At 43.8% G+C, this 18,495-nt stretch overlaps 1 protein-coding gene across 3 annotated transcripts in view; it reads left to right on the plus strand.

Annotated features, from left to right (window-relative positions):
• Window positions 1-1,135: 1,135 nt before the first annotated feature.
• FHL2 (four and a half LIM domains 2) overlaps window positions 1,136-18,495 on the plus strand; it is a 43,892-nt gene continuing 26,532 nt past the window's right edge. Inside the window, exon 1 of one of the 3 annotated variants that reach the window (XM_050907858.1) lies at window positions 1,136-1,152. The gene's annotated coding sequence lies outside the window, so the exon portion shown is untranslated. Of the gene's footprint in view, window positions 1,153-17,693; window positions 17,816-18,495 lie in introns of those variants that run through there. The other 2 variants (XM_050907832.1, XM_050907849.1) reach the window with 2 other exon arrangements.

The raw sequence follows: 18,495 nt of genomic DNA on the forward strand, positions 1-18,495 counted from the left end.
TCTCAGTACAACAGCACAGTACTTCTTCAGAGAAGTATGCTGCTGTGTAAAGGAGAGTCATTTGCCTGCACGTGGAGGCTGCCCGATGCTATTTCTTCACCTCCCCGACTTAAAGAAAGGTTTTCCTTTTCCTCCCCTTAAAAAAATCCACCTTAAAATAGTTCAACTTCATATCAAGGGCTGTGTCTCTGCTGCAACTTTCTCTGCAGAGGTACATTGAAATGCAGAGCTGGACCCAGCACTGGCAAGGAGGTAGGCAGGTTGTAACCCCACCTCTGCACTGAGCCTTGCTCGGGCAGGTTTTCCTCCAGAGCCAGCAAGATGCCGCCCACAGGAGCTGTTGGAAGAGCTTTTTTCCACCCCTGATCTCTTGCTCCTTCCATGTATAAGTGTCCTCTTCACCCGGCATCACACTGACCAGAGAGCTCGCTCCTGAGCTATGGCCCTGCTGCCCACATGGATTTATTTCGTGACCTCAGGCTAGTCTCTAAAGCTGCTGTCTTTTTTGCTGTGAAATGGTAGCACTGGCACTACCATTCCTCACACGAGGTGGTACAGGGGTAAAACGAGGCAGGACACGAGGCGCAGGCTCCCCTGCAACAAGGCTGCACACCTGGGATGGACAGACAGACAGACGAAGGGCAGCTGGAGTTTGTTACATCCGCAAAGCAGTTGGCATTTCCTAGGGTGTTTCTGTCAATCCCAGAACCCTGACAGATAATCTGATTGAGAAATTAGAGTTGCTCACAGTTCAGCCAAAATATCAAGCCCTGAAATATCGCCAGCTCCTTGGGGTCCCTCGCAGGACCTCCCTACAGCAGGTTAGTGTATTTTAAGATCAGGCACTCCCAAAAGGAGCACAGCAAAGGGCCGGGGCTGCTCAGGAGCGTGGCAGCCCTTTCCATCGGGGGCCTCATGCCACTCTAGCTATGAAGCCTTAAAAGGCTGGTAGCAAAGAGGTGCTGCGGTCCTTATCTCCTGCGGATGGCTGGTACTTTGGAGATATTATATTTATAGCTCATCCGAAGCACGAATGCCTGACTGTCTAATTACTAAACACATAGTTTGGGCAATTCAATAAAGCAGCAAGTCTGTCCTCGTCCTCTCTCGTTTGCAGACTCACAAGCAGAGGCAGCACCAAGCTGCAGCAAGGTAAGACAGTGCCTTGGTTTTGTTTTCACTGTCCTTTGGGCCCTTTTCTCCTTTTCACCTTCCCTTTGCAACGATTTCTCAGGGCTCTGTGTAGGCATCATGAGAGGAGCACTGCTTTCTTAGGGGAAGAGTGGCTTTTAAGATGTTTGTTCCCTTCTTGCTGCCAGGGCACACACAGAGCGTCTTTCTTTGTATTTCCAGTCTGCTGTTGGGAACCAGGTGCTAACTAACAGCTGCTCTTTAGTTTCTGCAACTAATAATACGCTGTCATGTTTTCATGTTCTCAAGGAACACAACCATGTCTAACTATAGATGCTTTCCTGGTTTGAACAGCAAACTGAATGACTTCAGGCAGAAAGCTTTTGATTAGTTTTTTTTTTTTTCCCCTCTATCAGCATTTTCTTCTTTATGATGAATATTTGGAAAATGAATAGATAGTGAAAAAAAAAGAGGACAGAAGGAACATTTTACTTTTTTCCGCTCTTTCAGACCATTTCCTAATGGCCGTGAAAGAAAGAAAGGCAAATTACAGGCGATGCTTGCTGATTTCATGTTTAAACAATCACTTGTTATGGATTACAGCAGCTGTGTGAAAAGGGAAAAGAAAGCGAAGCACTGAAACATAACTGGGTGTCAAAGCAGGAATTCATCAGAACTAGCCTGTAAAATAGCATTAGCAATAACTGCCAAATGCCAATTATCAGGCTATTGTTACATTAAATTACTTTTAACCTCATCTCATGAGAGCATTAATTTTCAAATGAAGCCAATAAAAGAAGACCTCTTTGGAAAAATAAGATTGTTTGTGCATATGTGTACATTTGTTTGGATGCATTTACACATGCATTTTTAATATAAACATTCTTATAACAAAAGGCTTTTTAATCCAAGAATCACAAATTATGACAAAAAGGTAAGAAATATTAATTTACTTCTAGCCCGAGAACAAAAGCTATCACATTTTGCACCAGAGTTTGTTTACTATTCCATTATTTAGGAAATTAAATGAAAGAAGGCTTTTTTTTCAAAATGCTGAGCAACCATTGCTCCATGGGCTTTGACAGGATCGTGGGTCCCTGGCACCCCTGGGGAGCAGGACTCCTTAGACCTGACCCAAAGCCAAGGCTTGTAGGAAAGGTCAGCCCACTTCAAAGTGTTTGGGATTGGGCTCAGTCCCTAAGTGAGGATTTCAGAGGCAAAAGGGTAGGTCCTTAACTGGTCCAAAGCTGCTGGAGATCCACCAACTTTAGCTGAGAGGCAGGTGTTTACATCAGGTGCTGGTTGGGCCAGTGGACGTGGAGAAGTCGGGTCCGGTCCCAGGGCTGTCTCTCGGGCTCTGTCATGGTAGTGCATGCAATACGCCCAGCAATGCTCCCATGGGAGATGCAGCCCTGGGGCCGTGCCCGGGCCATTACACACTCCTGGCCTCTGAAACCATGTGGCCACATGCAAAACATGTCCTAGGGACAGGATTTGCTCCCAAGCCAGGCCCAGGTGGGAGAGCCCTAGCCGGCGTCTGGACAGCCAACCAGTGTGGTTGATTGAGTCTGAGTGCCTGGGAGCATCCTGTGGTCCTGTTCAATTTATGAGTGCAGACATGGCCTCTGAGCGTGCCCCTATGTGTCCAGCCTCACCCGCGATGGGGACCCACTGCCATGGTGGACGTCCTCAGTTAATATGTCTCGCCTGGCTGAGCTCTCCGGGCTTATGCTGGTGGGGGCTGTGACCATCAGCGTAGACAGCACTGAGACAGCACACTTAGGAACAAGCTTGCTCCACCTTTCATGTGAAAAACAGCACATAACTTAAGTGAAAGAAAAAAGGAATGTAAAATACCAAATTGTCTGCATGCACGCCTATCTTATCTAAAGGCTTACTGTCCCTGCACGGATGCGTTGGAAGGCTTAACATCTTCAGACACAGCAGCCGGAGCCTCTGCATGTCTCTCTGTTCTCCAGCAGTAACGATCTCATTGCTAGACCATGGTCTGCTCTGTTCAGATCTGCACAGAGCTCCGATCTTCTGCTCTCCAGCACTGGTGAGATGAGTTTTGTAAGTTGGCTGGAGCCCAAAGGTAGCACATCCCACCAGAGAGAGCAGCGTTGACTCTTAGCGGGCCACCAGCGGGAGCTGGCAGCTGCCTTAGCTGGACCCGCTGCTCCACTTGGTCTGTTTTTTCCAAGTTCTTGCTATTAAGCTAAACTGATGTGCCTCTGCAGTAAATTGTGCAATAAAGAAATCGTGTACGAAACTACTATTTTTTTATAGAGTAGTCTCACTTCTCCCATACTAGAAATTTTCTCATGTCCTCAAATTCTTTGTCTATCATCCAAGCCTCAGGCTAAAACAATAAAAATAACAAAATCGTTCTGGTTGGGCACTTAGTGTTAAAGTATCACCACTGGTGTATTGACAGTATTCCCTCTTAAAAACAAGAAGCAGAAGCAGCATTCCAATCATGTGCAGCAAAAGATTAGCGTTTTTTTTTAAAAATATGTTGGCCAAAGGTCTTTAGCTTGAAAAAATGCAGGAACACACATACTAATGCAGTGATTTTTCACCGGATTTGAATTTAAAATTTAAATAAAACAAAAAGACCCAAAGCCTGTTCCCAAAGTGAACCCATTCTAAAGGCAGTCTTTCCAACAATAATACTTTTTTCTTACCTAGCATTTGAAAATATGATTAATGGATGAATAACTTTACTTTTTCCCTTCCAAACAGCAAGCCATCAGAACAAGGCAGACCTTTGATTGCAGCTGGCAAGAGGCTGGGAGGGGGCAGACTCATTCAAACACTTCTTTAATACAGAAAATGTAAAAGGCCATTTTACAAGGAAGAAAACCAGAGAAGGAAGGGAATGTGAATACTGACTTGGGGGTGAAATCCTGGCCCCACTGAAATCAATGGGAGTTTTCTCAGAAACATCCACTGGTTTTAGCAAAGCTCAGATCTCCTCCTTTTCCTTCTAATTTTAATAGTGCCAAACTTGCATAGGTTTGCACCAGCAAAGTGCGTTTTCACATTTTTCCTTACCAGTTTTCCTTTTTTGTAGCTGTGTATTGTCTAACCAGAGCACAGGCACTCTGACACAGTGGTTTTTCAGTGAAATGAATTATTACTGGCTGCAATATTTTATCTTTGGCTTTATATCACAGTGAGTACAGTTTCATGCTGATAAATCTCAGGCTGTTTCAACAATGTTCATCATCTAATGCTGATTAGCTTTGAGAAGCATAGGTCATATTACACAGAGTCCTAGTTTTTCTGAAAGCAGTTGGAGCAATTCTGCCTGGTTTTGCTCAGCTCACTCTGACACAAACACAGAAGGAGCACTACCAAACACACTTTAAAGGGATCCATCAACTTCATAAAACTCAAAATGTTTCTGCTGCAGGTTGATTTACTGGCTACCGTTAACACATGCCACCAAGAAGTAGTGAAACTGAAAGAGCTAGAAGAAAAAATATTTTCCCCCAATTTCACTTTATATTTTCAGTAACATTTTGTGTGAAGCCAGTTGTACAGGTTCTCTTTTATAATATTTTTTTTCCTGCTGTCTCTGTGAAACTTCCATATCACAGCAAATGAGAGGAAAACTTTCCTTTAAAAAAGGATAATAAGTACACAATCAAACCACATTGTCATGGGAGTAGAATGGGCACAGACATGGGGACAGAAATTGTTTCACACACTTCATAAACAAAGCCAGTGGGCTTTCAGATCAGCCTATTCCCTGTCAAGCTTAACGGATTTTCACCAGTCTCACTAGAAATTTGCATGCTTTCTGTCGGAGGGAAGTAGGTAACATTGACTAGTGCTCCTTTTTGGTAGTCTGCAGCTAGGGGAGCAAAGCCCGGCATGCCTAGAGATTACCATACGAAAACAGGAATACCTACAATCCACAGATACCGCCACACAGAAGCCCATTATTCTGTCATTTATCCCATTTTTTAAATGCTGAGTATCCTAATTTCCTATGCATGAAGTCCATTGACTGCAACACGCCCCACAGCCTGCGGCGTTGGGTGCTCAAGGGGTTAGGACATCGATTATAGTACAAGGAGAGAGATGTGCCAATGCTGTATAGCATGCCACTCCTGGTACAGAACAATGAAAGAGAGGAAGCTATCAGAATAAACTCTATTTGTTGTAGTTTTCAACTTCGGGGTGTAAGCCCCGGCTCAGGAATTCACATGAGCACAGGTTAAACACATTTTGTGTTACGTACTCGTACGGCCCGCATTTCATATTGTTGAGTATTTCTTCTCTCAACATCCTTTCAGGGGAGAAAAGTAGCACTTCTTCCTAATTCAGAAAGGAGAAGGCAGGGCCAGATCTGAGGGCAGACTCAAGTGCTGAAGTGCGGCGAGGACTGGCAAGCTGTGAGACCCAGCTCAGGGCTGCAGTGACCCAGGGCTCCAAGAAATAAGTCTTGGAGAGAGACTGTCCCCTCTCTTTCTTTCATCTGCCTTAAAAATCCTCTAGCCAACGTCAGCAATGTTGTGTCCAGTTCTGCTGAATTAATCAGGGGGGAATATAGTGGCTGAATTCAGGTTTGTGAATTCTGCCTGGACATATCTGCCACACTTCAGCTATACAAGGTCAGGCGTCTGTCTGAACTAGACAGCTGGATTCCCTCTAGATTCAATGTGGAAAGAAAAGCACATCTGTAGGGAAGTTCATTTCATCCTCAGTAGGTGTCTACCAAATCACCCCTCGCAAATGCCTCTCTTTCTCCACCCACTATAGTGGGATCATGGATGGCTTGTTTGGATCAGCTAACATTTGGTCAGTTAAAATGAGGTGAGATGGATGCCACTATAGATTATTTGCCCAGATTACACAAAGCATTTTGTTGATCGAGGAACAGACCGTTACCACAAGTCCCTCACTACTACCTGCAAACTCTCCCCTCCTTTCTACTTTTATGAACCAGTGTGCTTTCGTAATGTAGACTCTCTGTAATAAGAACTGGGTAGTGCTTACTTCTCATCTTTCTCCTTGGTCATTTTTACTTCTTGTATTGGTTTTCTTGTATATTGATGTGTTCTGGGGCATTCTCTGGAGATTCATGAGGTGAACCAAGGCTATCCTGGTGCTGTAGGAACTCTTGAGAGTCTGCTTCCAGGTGCAAAGTGGAACCCAGAGCACAGAAGGAGCATGTCAGGTGAATGGGAAGTGCTTCTGGTGGAAACAAGAACCCATGTAGGAAGTGGAAATATTTTGTTAGAAATTTTTCCTCACTTGGTGGGGCTGTAACAGAGAGCAACAGTCTGCAGAAATGACTTTGCCTCTCAAAACAAAAGGGTGTGAAAGAGTTTGTTCAGGAATGAAGGGTTATGAAAAACGCATAGAAACTTAGGAAGAGGGACTGAACGGTGATGGTTTGCTAGACCATCCATTCTCATCTGCAGGGAGAAAATGACACAAACCTATTTGAAAATTTGTAATGGCAATAGTCTTTTCAGCCAACATTACCTGAAAAAGTTTCAATCCAATGCACCTTTTCGTACAAAGTTGAAGGTTTCTGAAAAATTGGAGATTGCAATGGAAACGTTAACAGTCTTTTGTAGAAATGGTGAATGGAAAGAAGTGGTTTTGCATGAGATGATTGGTACTTTCCTGATCTGATGCTATGAGTTAGACTTGTATTTCTAATTATTTTTACTGAACTGCTTCTAAAAAACATCAGTGTGACTGTGGTAACAATGACCATCAGCCAGCTAGGGCTAGGACACTGGTGTCTCTCATTTTAGACTGACCATTTAAAATAAGAAAAAGAACAGACCTTTCACTACTAATGGAAGGTGCTTATGTAAGTTTGTTAGTTAGGCAATCGTTGGGAAAATATTCAATCATTATAAATAACCTATTATAAAAGACAATTGGAACTTATCAGGACTCATACCAAGGTGATTCATTTGTAAACTGTTTCACCCTCCATCTCATCAAATTCAGTAAGAGTTTGACCCTGAGACCTCCAAGATTGGCTGCAGAAGCATTTCTGAGCTTCATGGTAATAATATTCACATTTCTTTGTAGACAACGACCTTAAATAAAGCCATGGTGTTATTTGTAGTGTCATCTTACTTAAGTCTCGCAGTTCAATAACTTGCAGATTCATAACCTAAGGAGGATCTAGATTTATTAGTGCAATTAGATTTGTTAGTGTCTTAGGATACAATTACTTGTCGCTGTGGAATACTGGTGGCTAAGCAGAGGGTATAATTATATGGACTTGATTACATAAACATAGTAAATGATGTGCACAGTAAAAAGACGTATTGTTCTGCTTGAGAAGATCTTTAGGCAGACAGAAGTGAGGAATACAGTGGTTGCACGTGTTGGCACCCCAGCACACTCTTGAAAAGCAACCAGCAAAACTGTCTGTTTCAAGGATCTTACATCCACACTCCACCAGGTCTGAAGACCAAGGGACCACAGAACTACAAGCAGCAAAGGATTCAAAAAAGAGGGACTAGAGTGGCCCAAAAAGGCTTTCTGCTGACCCTGAGGAACAAATGGTGCATGAGATAGAGGAACAGACTACATCAACCAAAGCATAGAAATCTCAGGAACAGGTTTTCTAAGGACATCCTTGGGGAAAATAAGTAGATCAGATTTACTGTCATGTTTCTCTGTTAGCTAGTTTTGTCTCAGAAACATTTTGGTTTACAACAAGATGTTGGCCCTGTGGCCAGCTAGCATTGGCACAGCTGATGTCCATACAGTTATACTGTCTTACCAGGCAAAACGAGATGGACACATCCACCGTCCTGTTAGGAGCAGTCCTTTGAGCAGGCCAGCTCTTGGGCCATGCCAGAGACCCCTTGGGAGAGCGATGGGGGCTTTGGGCTCAACCAGACCAGGGGCTGCACTTACAGTTGAACAGTGTGGACCATCCTCTGCTGTGTTTGGGCCAACACAAGCTACTGGTATAGAAGCAGGCAGGGAAGGCAGAGGAGCCAGAGGAATGGCCGATGCGGTCACCCTGGGAAGATCTCCCTGTCGTTGGCACAAGGAGGTTGCAAGGAGGTTGCAGTATGCAAGGGCAGTTTGTTTGTCCATCCTTTTCTTCTCAGCAGCCCTCGCTTTGCTTCCAGTGGCAAAATGCACACACAGGGGTGGCGTGGCCGGGCCACCCTCTCCCACCACCACGAGCAGGAGCACACAGCTTGCATGCTGGGGATCATTTGGGTCCATGCATGGTCTTCCCTTTGTCCTAGCCATTCCTCCCCCTGTTATCACTGCTTGCTACTGGAGTCTGCCACTCCTTCCAGTTGCCTGCTTTTGATAATAGTTTCCTCATTTGTTGAATGAGCGCAGCTGAGTTAGCAGAGACCTAGCACGTGAAGGGCATGGGCACATCCAGCTCATCGTGCCTGGAACGGGTTAGGGTTCGGTTACGCAGGCAGTTGTGCCGGCTGCTGGGAGAGGATTTGTGACCAGACTCTCGGCCTGGATTCCTGCCCAAGGACCTACAGCCATGCCTCTTTTCTGCCTTTTCCCCCTGTCCTTACAAATGCAAATGTCAGGTGGATATGCAGCTTACTAAAGGAAATAGCAAACGGCTCTGGGTCCGAGGCATGCTCACATAGAAAGCCAGCAGGAGAAGCAACGTGAGCATGGCTGTAGAAGAGCTGCGGGCACCCAAGCAGAGCAGCCTGCCTTCCTCCCAGGTCTTCCTCTGCTCTCTCCTGCAAGTGAAGTTTCTGCTGCCTGCCTGTGCTGTGTCTGCTGCCAGACAAGCCAGCCCCTTCCCTGCAATTTTTCTGGACATCCAAGTGTTAGGAACTCTTCCTTGCAAATGAGCGGTTTGGATTCCTGGAAATCCTACTGGATATGAGGAAGAGCCAGCATCCCTGTGGACCGGGTGGTCTTTGGGGAGCAGCCAGTCAGGCAGTGTAAGGCATTTGTATGTAGCAACCCAGCAAGGACTCACTAGACTTTATGGTTAGCCATTAGGGATAAATGAAAGGACTAGCGCTGCTTCATAATGTGATTTCTGACTCCTCTCTAATGATTCAAAAAAATTACTTATCTTCCAGCATGAGACACATTATCTTCAAGACAAACCATTGTTACAAGCCTTTATTTCATTTTACTCACAACATTTGAATTTCATTCACATTAAGACAGCAGCTCCACTAGACAGCCATGTGAATATAAACTTGGCAGGGACAATCACAATCCATATGTCTATCAGGCTGACAATGGATGGTATATTTTTTCAGCTCTATGTGTAGTGTTAGACATGAAATTCACATCAGCAACTAAAAGATTGCTTTAATCCTATTATTTAAAGGGCCTGAGCACTTACAGAGTTCAAAGTAAGCACAGGCCTAAGAGGATCAACAGCAAGGACTCTACTTCAAAGTGCTCAATCTAAGCTCATATTTTCAATCATAATATATGTCTGAGCCTACGTCTCAGACCCTCTCAGTTTATATGTAGTATATACAAACAGTGGTTGAGCAGAAAAATAACTGTTGCCATACAGAAGGAGCTTTCTGCAAACAGGATGTCCCCAATCATATTCAGATTGGAGAGGGCGACTATTCCTACTTACATTAAAATATTAGGAGTCTGCAGTAATCTGGGAAGTGATTTGCAACTGCATGCTTCTTTTGAATTCAAGGCAAGTCGAATGGTTTGGGGAACGATAGGGCCAATACATAACCAGGGTACAAAAGGAGTCCTCAGGGAAGAGATGGCTGTAACAGAAAAAACTAAATGAATTTTTTTTGCTCCTGTGTTCACTGTGAGGAACTTGGAGAGCTTCCCGCAGCAGAACGCTTCCTTATGGGGATTGTCAGAGGATCTATTTCAAGCTGAAGTGTCTGTAGAAGAGGTATGGAACAAATAAACAAAATGAATGGGAAGAAAATGTTAGAAACAGATGGTGTTCACCCAAGAAATGTAAAGGGACTCAAGGATGAATTAGCTGAAATAATAATAGTGCATGGCCTCTTATTTAAAACAGGCTTAGAACTGAGCACCTGAAAGTAGCTAATAAAGTGCCAGCCTTTTTAAATGGTTCCAAGAGGAACTAGGGGAATTAGAGCCTGGTAAGTTTGACAAATTTAGTAGAAATTACTATGCAGGGTAGAGAAGATGGATAAATATGATACATTGGGAGAAATTCAATACAGCTTTGTAAAGGGAAATCATGCTCTACAAATCCATCGGGTTCCTGTAAGATGATAAGAAGCATGCAGATACGGGAGATCTTTGGTTGGCAGCATCTGCTTATTTGTGCTTTTCCATGTATTCAACAAGGATCCTCACCAAACACCCTTAAAAACACGTAAGCAGCCACAGGATAAGAGGGAAGATCTTTGCATGGATTGCATAAAATCGGTTGAAAGATAAACAGGCAGTTCTTGCAGTAAAGGGAGATTAATAGGAGATTAATAGCGGAAATTCTACTAAGACTGAGAAGCAGAAGGATCTTAGGCAACAGGATGAGTGGGCACTGGAATAGCATCTTAAATTGCATGTAGATAAGCTTAAAGCAGTGCACATGGGGAAAAATGTAACTTTAGCTATAAAGTAATGGTTCTGAGCTGACCACCTGGGTGTGAAATTTGGGGGTTATATAGGTTTATAAAAAAAACCTGCTCAGTGCTCAAAAGCAGCCAAAAAGCATATTGAATGCTAAAGTTCTGGCCACTTCATCTGAAAAAGCAAATTGTCATATTGGAAGAAGTTTGGGGAAGGATGATAAAACACAGGGAGTAACTTTCATACTGAGTGACTAGGTAGGCTGGGACTCTCCAGCCTAGGAGAGAGATGGCTGAGGGGAGATATGATAGAGATTGACAAAGACTTGAGCAGCCTGTAAAGTGTGACTAAAGATCAGTTGCTCATTATCTCTCCAAGTGTAAGACCTAGGAGACATCAGATGAAGATAGTGGGTAATATGTTCAAAAAGAAAACAAGCAGATGGTTCTTCAACAACATAGAGTAGAGCTACCTGTTACAGGAAAATGTGAATATCCTTTCATGGGATCAGGAGGGAACTGTGCAAGTTCATGGAAGTGATATTCAGTATGGATACTGCTTCCTGGTTGAGAAATCCCAGGTTGAGCCAAAAGTTGTTGGAGGCTGTATCATTACAGGCTATTTTCATTTTCTTCCCAAGTCACTTCTTAGACCCCAAGAACAGGATAAAGAGTTGGAGGAACCCTTCTGCTCAACGATTCTCATATTGCTGTGGCATGATCTGAATACCTACAAATTACAGGTTCTGCCTAACGCTAGTCATCATTTAGAAGCACTCATGTTAGACTGAAAACTCTAGTCTGAATGTCTTTTTCTTTCCTTCTGCCATCTGTGTTGGACTGACAAAACTTATGCTCATTTGACTTTGGAGGTTGTGGATTCCTAACATTAATCCTTAAGGGCAGATTAGACAAAGATCTGCCAGGAACAAGTTAGATGTTTTCACTCCTGCCTTGGAAATTAGTTAGATAAGCTCTTGAGGTGTCCGCCAACTGCTCAATTTTACAAACCTCTCTTTGCTCAGAAGCTCCCTGGGCCTCTGGCTGGCTGGTAAGGGGAAAAGGCAGTTACAAATGTCACTGTTGACTATTTCTAGAAGGTCATAAAAGATGTCAGGGATGCAGGCAGAAAAAGCGTTAAGGGGAGCAGAAGGAAATTATTCACACAGAAGAAAGGTTTTGGGGAAGAAGCCATGAGCAGTGGAGCAGTGGGAGGGAGAGGATTCTGGAAAGGGGACTTTTTGCGTAAAAACACTGGCGTGCGCTGGGAACACTGCGGGCAATACTAGGTATGAGAGCTATTTTGTACAGAATTGCATGTCTCTTGTGCTATCAAAAACACAGAGTGATTAGTTTTTTGGAACAATCACAGTGTGCTTGTTTCATGTGTCTGAAACAGGGAACCATAAATCATGATTATACTAAAATGAATAAATCCTAAATTAAGGGGCAGTATTTGCCAATTCAGAAGACCAGCAATTACGGCAAACTCTGTAGTAATTTGACATCCCAGGTTCCACCCACAGGGGTAGGAAACCCAAAAGCCTCTTCCCATCTGTCATACTCAGGGCCCCGCATGGCAATCAAGCTGAATCCAGAGGAAAGGAAAGAAGCAACAGCCCTTCCGCATAGGTCTCTGCACTATCATTGTTTAGAGTCATTGTATCTAAAGACCACTCACCTCTTGTCAGAGGTTGTCTCTGGATCCCAAAGCACTTCCAAAGACCTGCCACCAGGCTCCCTACCCCTGTTTACAGATGAAGAAACTGTGGAGCCGAGGGGTTTAGGGAATGCTTAGAGTCCAAAGAGGTGCGAGGATGGCACACACAAAGATGTTTCACTTCGGTTTCCTTAAAAGTAGAGGCACCATCTGTTCTCTATTGAGAGGAAAGAAAGAGAAAGAATAGTTGGGAAAGCAGGGAAGGAGAAGACTATATTCAACAACAAGCGTTGTTGCTTTCCACTCACTTCATTACAACTCTTCATGATTTCTTCTTCACTTGGTCCGCAGCCTGGTGAGGGCTCTCCATGGTGGCTGGCCCACGTGGCACAGACACCTGCTGCTTGGGGAAATGCTGGACCGGCTTCCTTTATCCTGTGATGGCTTTTATGGCTTCTTTTAATCCATGAGGACCTGGGATGTCTCTTCTGCCAATGCTGCTTGCCCAACGAAGGATCTGTCAGTCCTGTCATGCGGTACCTCAGCTTTCCAAGCTGTTGAAAACTCAGCCATCACCAAGAGGGATTTCCCTTAGCAGATACCAGTTCCTTAAAACCCTGGCTTGCTCCTTGAAGCTTCCTCTGGTGTGCTCTGTGCCCTCCTTCCTCAAGCACCACTACTCTTCTCCCCTGCGATCCCCTCAGTTCATTCCCCACCCCTCATCAGTGTCAAGAGCTGTTTGTCACCACAGCTGAGACAGAGGAAAGCAGCAGCAGCAGGGACACAGCTGTCTTTCTGCCTGGGTCATCCATTGCAAACCATCTCTACATCTCAATTGCCCGTGGAGAAAGGGGCATAGGTGCAATTACATAGACAGTGGCAGACCACATGTTGACCGGTGTCTCACTGCCACATTCCCTTCGAGACATCTTTTTCAGGAGATAGATTTCTCTGAATAAAACTGGGGTTAACTGGATAGAAAAGGAGGCCCTGACTAACTTTAAAAACTGAACAAAATCTTTGTCCAAACTGACCATAATGGTCTAAACTCCTTTCAGCTCCATCCCAGATGATGCTATCACAGAAACAGCCTTGAATTTGAGTCAGTATCATATATCTTATCACATGGCAATATATTATCCTTCTGAAGATAACTTTTCCTATACAAAACCAGAAGTTCTTTTGTGTTACTGAGCCATGGCACCTTTATCTAAATTCACTGAAGGAAATTGTTTAAGACTGTATGTGAAAACTATTCAAACACATTAAGAAAGCAAACACGGAAACATTTTTTCCCAGATTAGATTGGAGTTTCTAAAACACTAAGCTTTTCACACTGATTTAGGCTAAACATCCTCCCAAAAATAAAAGAAGTCTTGCATCAACCCAAAGCAGACAGACTTTCATTTCATGTAAAGTGCCCTATCTGCCTTGGCTGCAGAGGTTTTAATGGATTGGATCCATTTCTGGATCCAAAGATATCCATCATTTCTTCATCAGAGTCTGTGAAACTCTGATACTTCTTACTTGCTGAGTATTGCTGCTTGAGCATCTAGTCACCTAGGGGAAGAAAGGAAGATCAGAATGTTGCAAAAAGCCTTGTGACTGGGAGACGGAATGGGGAGAGAAAATAGACACTAAAAAAATCTGTTTACCCTTTGCATATTCCTCATATGCTTGGGGAAAACTACATATCTGAGAATAATCTTATGACAATGAAATTTCAGAAAAATTTAATATTGTCTGGCTGTTATTTTAGGCTTAATGAACTAAAATGCAATCTCTGCATGAGTCTATACTACTTCCTAAGCACTAGTGCCAAAAATAGCAGTTCTCCTAAATGCACTCTCTCGTATTCAATGGAAGCTTGTATTATACAGGTCCAGCATCAGAAAGGGATTTGCTGAGTTCTGATAAAGTAACTTAACAGTTTCCAGGGTAAAATAGTGGTGAAAGGAATCAGTCAGTAGCTTAGCCATTTTGAAACCTTAAAGTGTAGTTTTCCACCTCCCTTGCCCTCTCAGAGACATTAAATTTCTCTGTGACTCAAACTGGGGGAAATAATAGAAATATTCCACTTCCAGCTGTCTCTTTCCACTGCTTTTCTTTGTTCATGCTTTTCAGCCAGAAAAGGAGATAAGTGCTGAAATGATAGTTATTCCGGCATCAACCCAGTAGCTGAAGTGAGATTTCTGAAGGATTAGTAAAATCATTGAGAGGTCCTGCTATGAAAATGATACTTTTTCCATCTTGTTTCCCATATGCGAGGTATGGACTTCTCCACATTAGAATTAAACCTGTTAAAGCACACAGGCCACTGAAGAAGCAATGTATGCTACATAAATGCCACATAGATGAGAAATATATAAGCCATAGGGTATGTTTCTAAATCACAGGATGGCACTGAATGGTGCTTGTGTTTTCAACCTTAAATGTAGGCACCCTATTAGAAACATTGCCCTCTGTCTTCATTGCATTGTCTCCTCTGAAGCCTTGAAGATGGCTGATCTGTGCTGGGCTAATCAGAGAACCAATGAAGTGGAAAAAAAAAAGAAAAAAATATGTGAGTCACTTAAACATTAAATTTGCCAGTAGAAAAAAGCCCCTTGCTCTTTCATCCCCATCTCCCTTTCCTTAATTATCATTAAGGAAAATAGGTGTTCCTCCCCTCAGTGGATTTGACGCTGGTGGGAAAGAGGGTGTGTGGGGTTTTGCCAATCACTGATGAATATTTACTTGCCAGATAAAAAGGTGAAGTGAGCAGGGGTGGACCTACTGAAGGAGGATAAGAGGTCAGAAGTTCCCTCTGCCTTCCCTAGTAGTGTTTAATGGAGTGCATACACCACATCATGCGATGAGGGAAGGAGCTGCCTGGTAATCCTCCCTCATCCCTTTCACAGCTCCATGCAGTCTTGATGTGGCTGCTGAGCGTCAAGTCCCATAGTGAGCCCACAGATTGTCGGGTTTTAAATTGGCAGAGGCTCTTCCGCCTTCAAGGAGTCAGAGATGTTAGTTTAAATCAGACAAAAATGATCTTATCTTCCTAAAGTCAACCCATGACCTGCAACAGTTAAACTAAACCATTTCAGCTGGAGCCAGTATATATTTTAACTTGCAATTGTGGAAAACACTTGTATTGTATTCCAGCAGGTCACATAAAAAAATCTCTGGCAGAGTTGCTGCAGTGGCTGTCAATGGACAGACAGGGAAATGAAAATATCATGGAAACTGAAAAAATTAAATAACACATTTGGAATATTTAATTTGTTTTAGAAAGGTTTGGAAATAAACTGACTCAAATAGCCCAAATCTAATCACCTTCAGGGCCCATTTTTCTTCTTTACATGCACTTCTAAATCAGAGCTGAGGTAAGAACTGTAACTAAGATGGAAATTAATGATTATTGTTGTCACTGTGCAATAGTTTAATCTAAAAGAAAGAAACATTATTATTTTTATTACTACTACTACTACTATTATTATTCTGCGCTGACTAGTCCTTTGTAAATTTGCTGACAACTCACACAAGAGTTTGGCTGTCCTGAGCTCTATATTTACAGACAGTGAAACTAAAGAACAGAAAGATGCAATGTCTTGTCCAAGGGCATCCAGCAAGCCAGTGACGGGGCTGGAAACCCAACCAGCAGCTCTCCCAAGACATAGGTGCATCTCCGTTGTAGCTCAAGGGCTCACTGAAAATTGCTCACTGTCTGGTTTAACTCATCTTCCAGTGCCAGTGCAAATGCAAGTGAGGAGCCAGGGACATGTGGCTGGGGAGTACAGCAGCTTTGATTTAAATAAGCTTTAATTGCCATAGAATCAAACTCTGTAATCCCATACGTCCGTGGTCGTTCCTCCAGGGCACAATGCCTGTGTTTTGAAAACGCAACTGCAAAGGCTGCAGCAACAGACAGATCGACCCATGGGCATTGCTGGTCATCAGAATAACTCACATCTGTAAAGGAGGTTTTGCTCCTTATAGAAGAACTAGGAATGGCCCTTTCCCACCATTTTATTCTGTCCGTGCTTTTGTAGATTTTGAGTAGAGCTGAGACTGACATTTCATTCCCATTCCAAATCTGACTACCATTTGGGTGGACAAGAAGACAGTAAGGACAGGTCAGGGTTCTGCCATAAGTTTGTTTTGCAGGAGAAACCCTTAGCCAACCCATATGCACACCTGCACCACCGCCCAAACACCACCACCCAGCGTCCAACGCAGAAGGACATCGGACTACCTTGCGTCATCTGGATGCAAAACAACAGCAACGCTGTCTCGGGCTAATGGGCTTTACATTTTTATCCTACTGGTTTCTCTTAAGGTTGAAAGCATTCAAATTAAAGCACCTCCCTTTGCCAATCACCAGTCATTACTGAAGTATTACCCTGAATTGCCTCGCCACCCTGCCCTTCAAATGGCAGAGAGCAGACATCTCCCATGTGCTTCTGATCCAAATTCTTCCCTCTGGGAGGTTTCCCAGGACCCTCACTGTTTTGATTAACAGAATGTGTTTCTGCTAGAATGGTTGATAGGTGAAATTGGATTTTGTAGCAGAAAAATTAGTTCCTGGTTATAGGAGGATTAATGGTTCCCCCTCTCCTCAACATGTGCCCACTGGCAGGGCTCTCTGCTGGGTCCTGAGCATGTGCTAAGACAATCTGTTCCTTTGGCTTTCTCTTACACAAGGGGGTTTTTGGGTTTCATTAATTTCCCCTGCTTTTCTCCTTTTTCCTCCTCACTACGGGGGAACTTGGAAAGAAAGAAGGGTGGAGAGAAACAAGAATGGGCTCTGAACACTTGTAAAGAAATGCATGCACACTTGCTCCTCAGAAAAATGTGCACCTCTCTACAAAGGGGAAGAGAGACAGCTTGTTTCGCTCTTCTCTGGGCAAGGCACTAAGTCTCAGCAGGCAAAACAGCCAAAGCGAATAAAGCCTCATACCAATTTTAACCAAATACTTTATTCTCGCAGCCAGGTGAAGAGCCTTACAAATGTTTGGCTTTGAGTTGCTGTAAAACCTTTCCTTCTGTAAAGCACAGTCCCTCGGAGCTAGCAAAGCTACATTACTAATAAGCGTCAGGGGTTTAGAGACACAAAGGCTGGAGGAGGGGAGGGGGAGCCTTATTTTAGGAAGGGGGCCAAGAAAGACAAGATGTTTAGGAGGGGGAAGTATCGACACCCTTGGAACAGAGAAAGTGTCGAATGCCAGCTGCAGAGCGCCTAAAAGAATGAGTGTCTCCGATGCTTTTGTCTCCTTATATGGTAAAATGATAGAGAGGGGTTTCACTAGGCTGGGGAAGGCAGCAGCCTCTTTCCACACAACACTGACTGCAGAGCTGAAATCGGCAGAGCTGCTCTTCACAGGCAGTAGAAAGCCCCGGCTAGCTGTACAGCTCTCCTCTGCAAGCAGGCCGGTGTGCTCTTTACACATTTGTTAATGGATGTGACCCCCTGTCCCTGGTCCAGGAGGTGACATTAACTGCCCGCCACTGCTCTGTAAGTAAATATCCCTTTTTTTCCCCTCCCTCCCCACTACCCACGGAATATATCTTTGAAGGTGTCGCTTTAAACAAAGGGTGCAGAGAGGAGGAGAGGGTTGTTTAATGCCCCAGTGGGTTGTTGGGTAAGGATGAGAGGAGAGAGATTGCCAGTCCCTCGTTCTCCTGAGCACACAGCGAGGGGTGTGAAGAGGAGAAAAAGACAAATTTCTTATCAGAGCAATTACTGCTGCATGTCCACCCGTAAAGTGACACATCAGCGAGCTGATGAGGCACTGGGTCATTTCATGTGTAACTATTTTTAATGACTGTATTGTGCTGCGTGTGTAATCCACTGGGGAGGTGATAAAAAGTAGAAGCTGGGGTCTTAGATTCCTTACACCTCTGTGCACACTCCTGCTGCCGAGCTCAACAAAGGAGCATTTTTGCACTGTAGCAAGAGCAGATGCACATGAAACAAAGGTAGCCTTTCCTCTTTGCAGGCAAACACTGTGGACAGATTGTGTATGGGAAAAATGGGGAGCCATCAGCATCGTATTTCTTCTTTTTTACGTGGAGAGAATAAATTAGAACGCAAATCCCAATTAATAGCTCTCAATTCCTTCTTTTCGTGCTTCTCTCTGCGTGCATGTGTGTGCAGCCACAATAACCCAGGTCCTTAATGTATGCTGTCTAACA

The sequence above is a fragment of the Gymnogyps californianus genome, chromosome 1 (genome assembly GCF_018139145.2).
Source record: "Gymnogyps californianus isolate 813 chromosome 1, ASM1813914v2, whole genome shotgun sequence".
Classification (NCBI taxonomy): Eukaryota; Metazoa; Chordata; class Aves; order Accipitriformes; family Cathartidae; genus Gymnogyps; species Gymnogyps californianus.